This window comes from Parasteatoda tepidariorum, chromosome 7 (assembly GCF_043381705.1).
Source record: "Parasteatoda tepidariorum isolate YZ-2023 chromosome 7, CAS_Ptep_4.0, whole genome shotgun sequence".
Classification (NCBI taxonomy): Eukaryota; Metazoa; Arthropoda; class Arachnida; order Araneae; family Theridiidae; genus Parasteatoda; species Parasteatoda tepidariorum.
The window spans coordinates 71902395-71912177 of NC_092210.1; the positions used below are offsets into that span (position 1 = coordinate 71902395).

Here is a 9783-nt window from a genome sequence, read left to right on the forward strand (position 1 = left end):
TTTATTGTACACTTAAATATTATTCAATCTGTGTTTCTTAAAATTTACAACAATTGATGAATTGGGGTTAAATACATAACTGGAATTCTAATTTATCAATTCACTTTAACTTAATCTCATGAAAATGATTTAAAATTCTGTATATATTGCGATGAAATTTTTTTTCTCTCTTCACTAAAAGAAAATAAAGCTATAAGAAAATTCTTCTAATTTTTTTGCTCTTGAAATTATCTTTATAAATGTTAAAGTAATATAAAACTAGATGAATTTTAAAAGTTTTTCACAGTTTTTTTAAAATAGTTCAAAAATTTACCAGGAAATGATGAAGTGCAACTTCCGACCGCCCTTCTCTTTAAACCGAGGACCAGGTTTTTTTATTGGTTCACCCTGAGCTTTATTTTTGGTTAGTCAAAATTCCAAATCTGTTGAAAAAAATTTATGTTTGTTTTGAGAAAGTAATTTTAGCGTTTGATTTTTTAAGTTAGTTAATATTTCTAATTAGTTAATTAGTGTATCCATGATCAAAATTTCGGACAATAATGATTCTCTCTTATTGTGTAAAAATAGAACAAGGGTTTTTGAAGCAATATCTTCTTTTTTTATCTACGAAGGCTATAATAAAAATCATCTTTAATCTGTAAAATTTCAAATCATAAGCTAATTATGCCCACATTTGCAAGATGTTATTAATTGGAGATGACATAATCTGTCATTATTTCCAGTAATAGGATGATGTTTTATTTGTAAATGTAAATAATTGTAAGCATATAAATGTAAAATTTGCTGCTCAAAATTGGGAATGTCTATGATAAATATAGTCAAAACACCCTGATTCTCCCTTTTTGACCACGGAGGTTTTTCATGCACTTTTTTTTAATTTTTATTTATTTATTTCCTACTCTCGTCTACTGCAGTTTTTATAATTTTGCTTCTCACCTTTATTTTCCATATTTTCTTGGAAACTTTACGCTTTTTGTTTCAAATGAAACACTAAAAAATGAATAAGTAAATAAATTATAAGTAAATAAATGAACAAGTAAATAAATTACTAAAAATGAAAGCTTACTTTTCTATTCTTATCATAGCTTAATCTCATTTTTAGACTGGACAAAAAAATCATCAACCAAGCGTTTGAGACATGCTTCTATTGATTATAAGTAAAAGTAGAGTTTATGTAACAAACATTTATGCTGAATTACTCAAAAGACTGTTTTTCTCATATCTAATTTTTAGATCCCTCGTTATGAACAATCATTAGGCATTAATGGTTGGAAATTGTCAAAGATGGAACCAATATTACGCAAGAAAAATATAGGCAAATGATATCAAGTATCAGTAATAATATGACACTTAATATTATTTCACGATAATGACAATAATATGTTTAGAACAGTGTTCTTTAATTTCTTAGTGCGATCATTTTGATATCAAATTCTACGCTGCCTGCTATATCATGACAGGCATTACATATTTCCCAGTTTATTGATTTCAGATATTTGATAAGGGTCATTCTCACTGAAAAGGTATAAATGGACTAAAAAAATTTCATAAATTAAAGTAATTAAGCCAGTGATAAAAATTAGATAAATGCCTTTATTTATTTTTGTTATATGTCCTCATAATAATGGTCAAGTTTTCTATTTTATTTTTTTACAAGATTTAAAATATTTTAAATTCTGTCTTGTCCACGGAGGGGATGTAATACTCAACGGAGGAGACATTTTATGCTATAAAATATAAAATGTCAATGAAGACTAATTCATTAATTATTGGGTTCAACTGATATGAGTTTAACATTAATAAGGAAATAGTAAAATATTTCATTATTAGAGATAGAGCTACTTCCGATTAATCATGCTGCTATGAAAGGAAACATGCATTTTTAAACTAATTGATTTTCTTTAAAAATGCAAACAAATTAACACATTTGTTCCATTTTAAAAAATATCAATTAAAAGAAAATAGATTTTTAATTATTGAATTGTATTATGGTTAACTGACACATTGTCTCTTCCATTGACTTAACAAGTCCACGGAGGAGACAAAAACTAGTTCTTGAATTTTTTTGATTTTTGATTTTAAAGTTACATAAATGGCGCAGTTCTTTTTATTAAATATACTATTTTTGCAATCTATCAAAAATAAAATAATTTTCTCTTACCTTCTTAATGATGTCCACGGAGTATACATTGAGAACCTTGCCAAACCCCAGTTGAACACAACAATCCGAAACTGACACCAAAGAGAACAAAAACAACTGATAGTTAACATTAGAAAATAGAATGATGACCTTTCCCAGCAGCTGTCTTATAGGGATTTCGCATATGCTGCCCTTTATTGCATATTTACCGAACTATATTAATTGTCCATGGGAGACATTTTGATGGACAAAGTTCACTAGTCATTTATTTTATAAAAATTTTTTTTTTTAAAAATATTAAATAAAAAGTTACTATAAACATTTAACTAGTTAAAACTACAAAAATCATTAAAATAATATTTAAATTGTTTAACAGCCATTAAAAATTATTTTATGTCACAGAGGTAGGGACGTCCACGGAGGGGATTTTGAAGTTATGTGTATTAAAAAATAAGAATGAAATATTAAATACGTTTAGCAGAAATGCATATGATTGGTTAGTTAGAACTTTACGAAAAAGGATGAAGAAAAATATTAAGAAATTTGCTGTATTTCCTAATATTTATTACTAAGGGACTTAAAAAATCACCTTTTTGGGAGAATGACCCATAACTTTTCATTCACTAAACTTCTTCTTAATAAACGTTATCTTCATATTGCGTAAACGCAGATAAGGGAAAAACGAATTCTGAAAATATATGTTCTTTTTGCTGCTGGTAATTCATGTAACATAAAAGTTTTACTGCCTTAATGGCTTATTTTAAGTTTGTAACATTCTGTATTTAATACTTTCACCAAAAATTTTTTAATTTGATTATTCATTTTTCTATTTGACTTTAATTTTTTTCTTCGATAAGTCGCACTTCGTTGATGGCAACTGCTTTCCTGACACTCATTAATTAAAATTTGATCTTTTCCTCAAACTATCTTATTTTCGAAAATATGAAACTAAAATACCTCCTTTTAATCAAATATTCTTCGTCAAAAAGAACTTACCTGAGTGTCTTTTATTCCATTTGGAATTATATAATATAGGCACAGATCGAATTGCACATAAGAAGAAATTGTACACAGCTCGAATTACGTATTTAAGGTGTTAATCACTAGTAATAATATGACNACTACACGATATATATTTCTCATTAACGAAAAACTATATGCAGTTTAATACTTCTTAAAAAGTCAAATATAATTTAGTACTTCTCAAAGGAATCAAAAGTTCAGTGCTTCTTAAAAAGATACATATTGTCCCGTACGTCAGTGCAAGATTCAATTCCCAAAAGGAAATAATACACATTTTATTTAAATTTCAAAAGGTTCAATAGTAAGGTAAATGTATAAAATTTATATTACTTATGTAGAGGATTATTAGTTACTATGTCTATAACGACCATCGTACTTCATATCCTTATTTTCCTTTTTTCTTCTTTTTAAGACTAGATTGCCCAAGGAAGTCATTTTGATTGCTTTTTAATTTCAATTAGAAAAACAATGATGTATACAATTACACAATTTCTTAAAATTTCGTGACTGTTTGCACAACATATATTTTTTTTTATTGTTAATATTTACTAATAACTTGTTATATGACTGTTAATTGTCATTTTGACTGGGCCAGATGGGTATATACTAAGTTTGTCTTTCTAGTGTTAAATACACTGTTTGCTTTCATTTTTGTTTTACCAACTTAACTCCTCAAGATCATCACAATATATATATATATATATATATATATTAAAACAATTTTTTTTGAGAAGAGGTTTTGGTAAAGATTACACTAAAAACAAATTTAAATTTTAGAAAAATTGTTACATATAATTGAAAGTTATTAATTATCTTGCAATGATATTAATTTAAAAATCAAATCAGAATAGATCATAGTATTTAAACTTTTTTTTTTGTTTCCTCGTCCACTTTGCAAGACAAATTTTTTCCACGCCCCCTTAAAAAAACTTTTACCTTTTCGATACGATGCACTTTTCTTCACTTTTTCTACAGTGCACTTTCCATATTTTTCTTCTTTTTTTCATATAGCTTTATTTTAGAAAAAATATTAAATTTTAAAATTTTATTCGTTTTTTTAAGTTAAAGTTTATAATTAAGTTATATTATAACTATATAAACTAGATGAAATTTGTCTTATATTTTTAAGCAATTAACATGACTATACCGCCGTGCAAATGAAGAAAACAACGTAAGTGCCTCACAGATTTAGCGAAAAGTGGCTTAATAATTATTTTCTTTCTATTGCTAATGCTATGAACGCTAAAATAGAATTTCAAATAACTGATAAAACAAAATTTTGAAACAAATTTTGATAATTTTGTTTAAAAAAATCTTTTTCAATAAGTAGCTTATCATACATAAATGCTAAATATCTAAAAACCTCAATTTTGCATTTTTTCTCGTTTACGTTGACTTTTCTTTTGCACGGCAGTATAGTTTTTTAGGAAATTCAAATGAAACATCAACTTTTTTTTAATCACTAAGAAGCTTTTGAATCTTTTAATCACTTCTTTTTAATCTTTAAAATATCTGTCACTCTTCTATGTAAGCACATTTCGTTAATATATTAGTTGTAATGAAATGTACGGATAACAAGATTTTAAAAATAATCAATCATACTTAAAATATTTAAACTTATTAATGCAGAACATCTAAGACACTAAGAAGAAATTTTACCCGTTGAAAATTAATATGGATAACCTTTAATCATATAACAGTTCAAATTATGAACTGTTTTATTCTCGTTTGAAATTTTATTATTTATATCTGACAACATTCTTTCTCACTCTCTCCTGTTTTTATTAAATTTGTTCATTTTTTGTAACTTTTGACGTAAAGTCAAGTGCAAGCGTATAAAATGAAACTGTTGAAACAATGAATAAATAGGCATTATTTTATATTTTGCAACCGTCGTTGAACAGCCGACCCAATTTTATGGGTTTACTACTACTAATGTTCAACTTTGAACCCTATCCAGAAGACAAGGGAACTCCTAGATCGAGTATTGGGAGAAATTTTGCCCTCGTAGAGGACTTTTTGATGGAGCTAACCCGCATTTGCGTTACATCGAGAGGTAGACCACGAGAACCTCTCACGATTAGCCTCACGGCAAGGGGACTCTAATCCACGATCCGTCTACCACTGAGGATATTTCACGTCAGCACTGTGGTCGATGCAAGCCAGATGTGGAATTCGTATCGACTGGGATTCGAACCCGGTTCGCCTCATTGGAAGGCGAACTCTCTATCGCGGCGCAAAAAAATAGGCATTATTGAAAAAATTGCGAAAAAAGCACATGATGGTAATAACTTTTGAACACAGCAAGTCAACTTTCTAGTAGGATTTCTGAGAGCTGTAGAAAGGGCCGTGTTGTATTTCTTAACTCAAGTGTAACGATTATTAATTTTCGAACTCATAAATTTTCGAACTTTTTCGTTCTGTCGTACCCTTTTTGTATTTTCTGCACAACCATCGCAATTTTAAATCTTATCGTTTTTCCGCATCAAAACAGAATGTAACGTGAAGTTGAATGCCCAGAACAGTGGCGACGGTGCTGACAATTTTTTAATATACAGAGATAAATTTTCATTCTATTAATTTACTTGAAAAAACTGTAATTTGTTCGTTAAAGACGTGATTTTTTTGTCTTTTTTTTTGTCGTATGCCTGTTTAGGCAATGGGGGTGCGATTGTTCCTGTTTTTCAGTGGCGCCTTCTATGGCCAGGAATTCGACTTCTGCCACGCCATTCACAGAGCCACAACCCGTTTATAGGGCGAGTCACATTCACACACAAAGGAGAAAGAACATAGAACTCACAGAGAGCGAGAAAGAAACATCCATGCCTTGCCCGGGATTTGAACCCAGGACCTTTCTGATGCAAGGACAAGTTCCCTGCCACCTACACAGGCCGGTCGGCTAAAGACGTGATGCCTCAGAGGATAGAAAACTTTTGTCAAGCCGGTCTTAACATATGCTTCTGAAACTTGGGCAACGACAAAACTGGAGGAAAATTGTATCGCAATATTTAGGAGAAAGATTTGGCGGAGTATACTTGGTGGTGCAAATGAAAACAGTAACTGGAGAAGGAGATTTAACTTCGAACTGAACAAGATTTATAACTAACCCGATGTTATTAAAACATAAAAATAAATAGAATGAATTGGATGGCCCACGAGATTCGAATGGGTGATGACAATACAATAAAAAAAAGATATTGCTTTTTAGACCCACTGGAACAAGAAAGCGGGAAAGGCCTCGGTCGAGATGGGCTGACTCGGTGCAGTCTGATTTTCTTGCAATTAATGAAAGGAATTGGAGATCAAAGGTAAATCGGAAGTCACTATGGAGAAATCTTCAGAGGAAGGCATTGACCCACATTGGGCTGTCTGGCTAACTATGAGGATGATAATGGGATCATTTCAAATTTTATAATTGTGGATGCATTTCAGTTTTATATATAATTACGTAATGTTGATTAATTTAAATTTATTGAATAATTAAATTTTGTTTTCCACCCTACGAAGAACGGGTATGCAACTAGTAATATAAATTCGAAATTTCATAAAAATTTAAAATCTATTTACTCTTCTGTTTCAAAGTCTATTGTTCAAGTTCTGTTGTTGTCATAATATGCACCACTGTGTAACAAATTACTGCTTTCTCACTCATGCTCGTTCGTAAATGAAATATTTTTAAACAAGTGAATGCAACTTCCTTGCAGAAATTCGGATAGGAAGGAGTTANTAAATACCTATACTGCTGTGCAATTGAAGAAACAATGTAAGTGTCTCACATTTGATTTTGAGAAAAGACGCTCACCAACTGTTTTCCTTCTATTACTAATGCTATGAACGTTAAAATAGAATTGCAAATAACTGATAAAACAAAATTTTGAAACAAAATTTGATAATTTTGATTAAAATTTTATTAATAAGTAGCTTATACAGAAATGCTAAATATCTGTCAGAAGTTGTTCGACAAGGAGATTCTCTCTTCTGTCTTCTTTTTAATATCGCACTTGAGAGAGTTTTTCGTAATTCAAACATCAATACCAGTTTTAACATTTTTACTAGATCAGTTCAACTATTTGCATTTACTGATGATGTTGATGTATAATTGCTTTTTCCCTTTCTGCCCTGAAAGAGGCATTTCTTGCCTTTGAAGTGATTGCAAGGTAAATGGGCTTAGTTATAAATGCAGAGTCCCAGACCCCTATCTTGAAATAGATTATTATAGATTTGAAACAGTAAGGAGTTTTCTTACTTAGGATCAATTATTACTATTGATAACAGAGTGTCACCTTAATTTTAAAAAAACCCGACTCTATCTGCCAAATTGGGCTGTCTATGGGTTGAGAAGATTCATTAAATCTAGGTTTCTTTCTAGAAAAACAAAGTTCTTAATTTGCAAAACGTTTGTTAAGCCGGTCTTAACATATGCTTCTGAAACGTTGACAATGACAAAACTGGAGGAAAATTGTACCACAATATTTGAGAGAAAGATTTTGCGGAGTATACTTGGTGGTGTAAATGGAAACAATAACTGGAGAAGGAGATTTAACTTTGAACTGAACAAGATTTATAAGCAACCCGGTATTATTAAATACATAAAAATAAATAGAATAAATTGGATGGCCCACGAGATTCGAATGAGTGAGGACAATACAATAAAAAAAGATATTGCTTTTTAGACCCACTGGAACAAGAAAGCGGGAAAAGCCTCGGTCGAGATAGGCTGACTCAGTGCAGTCTGATTTTCTTGCAATTAAAGAAACGAATTGGAGATCAGAGGTAAATCGGAAGTCGCTATGGAGAAATCTTCAGAGGAAGGCATTAACCCACATTGGGCTGTCTGGCTAACTATGAGGATGATAATGGGATCATTTCAAATTTTATAATTGTGGATGCATTTCAGTTTTATATATAATTACGTAATGTTGATTAATTTAAATTTATTGAATAATTAAATTTTGTTTTCCACCCTACGAAGAACGGGTATGCAACTAGTAATATAAATTCGAAATTTCATAAGAATTTAAAATCTATTTACTCTTCTGTTTCAAAGTCTATTGTTCAAGTTCTGTTGTTGTCATAATATGCACCACTGTGTAACAAATTACTGCTTTCTCACTCATGCTCGTTCGTAAATGAAATATTTTTAAACAAGTGAATGCAACTTCCTTGCAGAAATTCGGATAGGAAGGAGTTAGCTACAAAAAGGGAGTGGTCGCAATCAGACCCAAAAGTATAGAAATAGCAATTCGCTGTTCTCATTGTCGCTGTTAAATTAAAGGCTAAATTGAAACAAGAATTCTCGTATATTGGATTCCTCGTTTCCATTGGCAGTAATAAAGTTTAAATGAAGAGTCATCCCTCTTCAATGACTTTTATTTGCATATGGGCAGTTCTCAAAAAGCATAACACAGATCTAAAAGTCAAGCCCTGAAAACAATTAAGTTTATATTTAATTAACATTAAAATATTGTAATTAAATTTGCAATTCTGTCTAATGACAGGAATTATCATAAGATATAGCAAAAAAATTAAATTTTCAATTAGTACCTTAAATTTTTTTTTCAAACCAAAATTTCCGATTTAGGACAGTAATTGAGCCAATGAAACAGGTCTAGTAAACAGGTCTTTCAATAGGTCTAGAATCATTTAAATGAAAATAAGAATATAAAGCTTACATAGAACTGTTATTTTATATATTTTAATGTAAATAAGTTATATTTTAATGCGCAGAATAGTTTGAAAAAAAAAAAACAATTTAGTGTTTTAATACGTAAACAAAAATGCAATATACGAAACCGCGCTATTATTTTAACACACTGAGAAAAAAGTATGATAAAAACTACCCAAATAGAATAAAATTTACCGTGTTTCTGATTCAATGAGAACACCAAAAAACATGGCAATTTTTGCCGAAGCGCTTTAGTAATGGCATTTGTTAAACTGTCGGTGGTTATATGGTGTAATATGGTTTTTATTACCATACTGCTTGGTAGTAAATATGATAAAATTTGGTAATTTTAAGAAAAAGTCAGTAATTTTAACAATAGTAGTATAGTTTGAGATGACGCTAAAATGTTCCATTTGATAACATACGAATTTATTTAGTAAACTTTTGCTAACTTTGTTTATTATTAGTTAATTTTTTTTGGTGTAAACTAAAAGTTAGCATATACCAGGGCCATGGTAGCCCAGTGGTTACAGTATTGGATTCCGGTCCAGAAGACCGGGGTTCGATCCTCGACTCTGCTAAGACCAACAGAGTGCATGCGATATTCGTGCTCCTAAAATCTGTGGAAATTAAAAGTCCTGCAGTCAGTCGGTGAGCAGTATCATGGGAACGGGGAGCGGGAGATAATTTTCTTCCCCTTCCTATCTATGTCTAAATTGAGAAAATGACCTCAAAAATTTTGATGGCACGTCTTCGGATCATCCTTAGAGATGTCTCCCAGACCGTCGCCTATAGCCCACTGTGCAGTTCTAGTGTAACTTAAATAAAGTACCTACCTACATCTACCAACTTTAAAAACTATAAAAAATTTGCATTTTCAAAAAGCCACGACAAGGCTAACTAAATCAGTAGCTCAATTGTCACGCATTATATTTGTTCTAACATTTTGAAATGT

The 9783-nt window shown here is 30.4% G+C and overlaps 1 protein-coding gene across 1 annotated transcript in view; it reads right to left on the reverse strand.

Annotated features, from left to right (window-relative positions):
• LOC107436214 (uncharacterized) overlaps positions 1-9232 on the reverse strand; it is a 34119-nt gene extending 24887 nt beyond the window's left edge. Inside the window, exon 1 of the mRNA XM_071183817.1 lies at positions 9024-9232. The gene's annotated coding sequence lies outside the window, so the exon portion shown is untranslated. The remainder of the gene's footprint in view (positions 1-9023) is intronic.
• Positions 9233-9783: the final 551 nt, after the last annotated feature.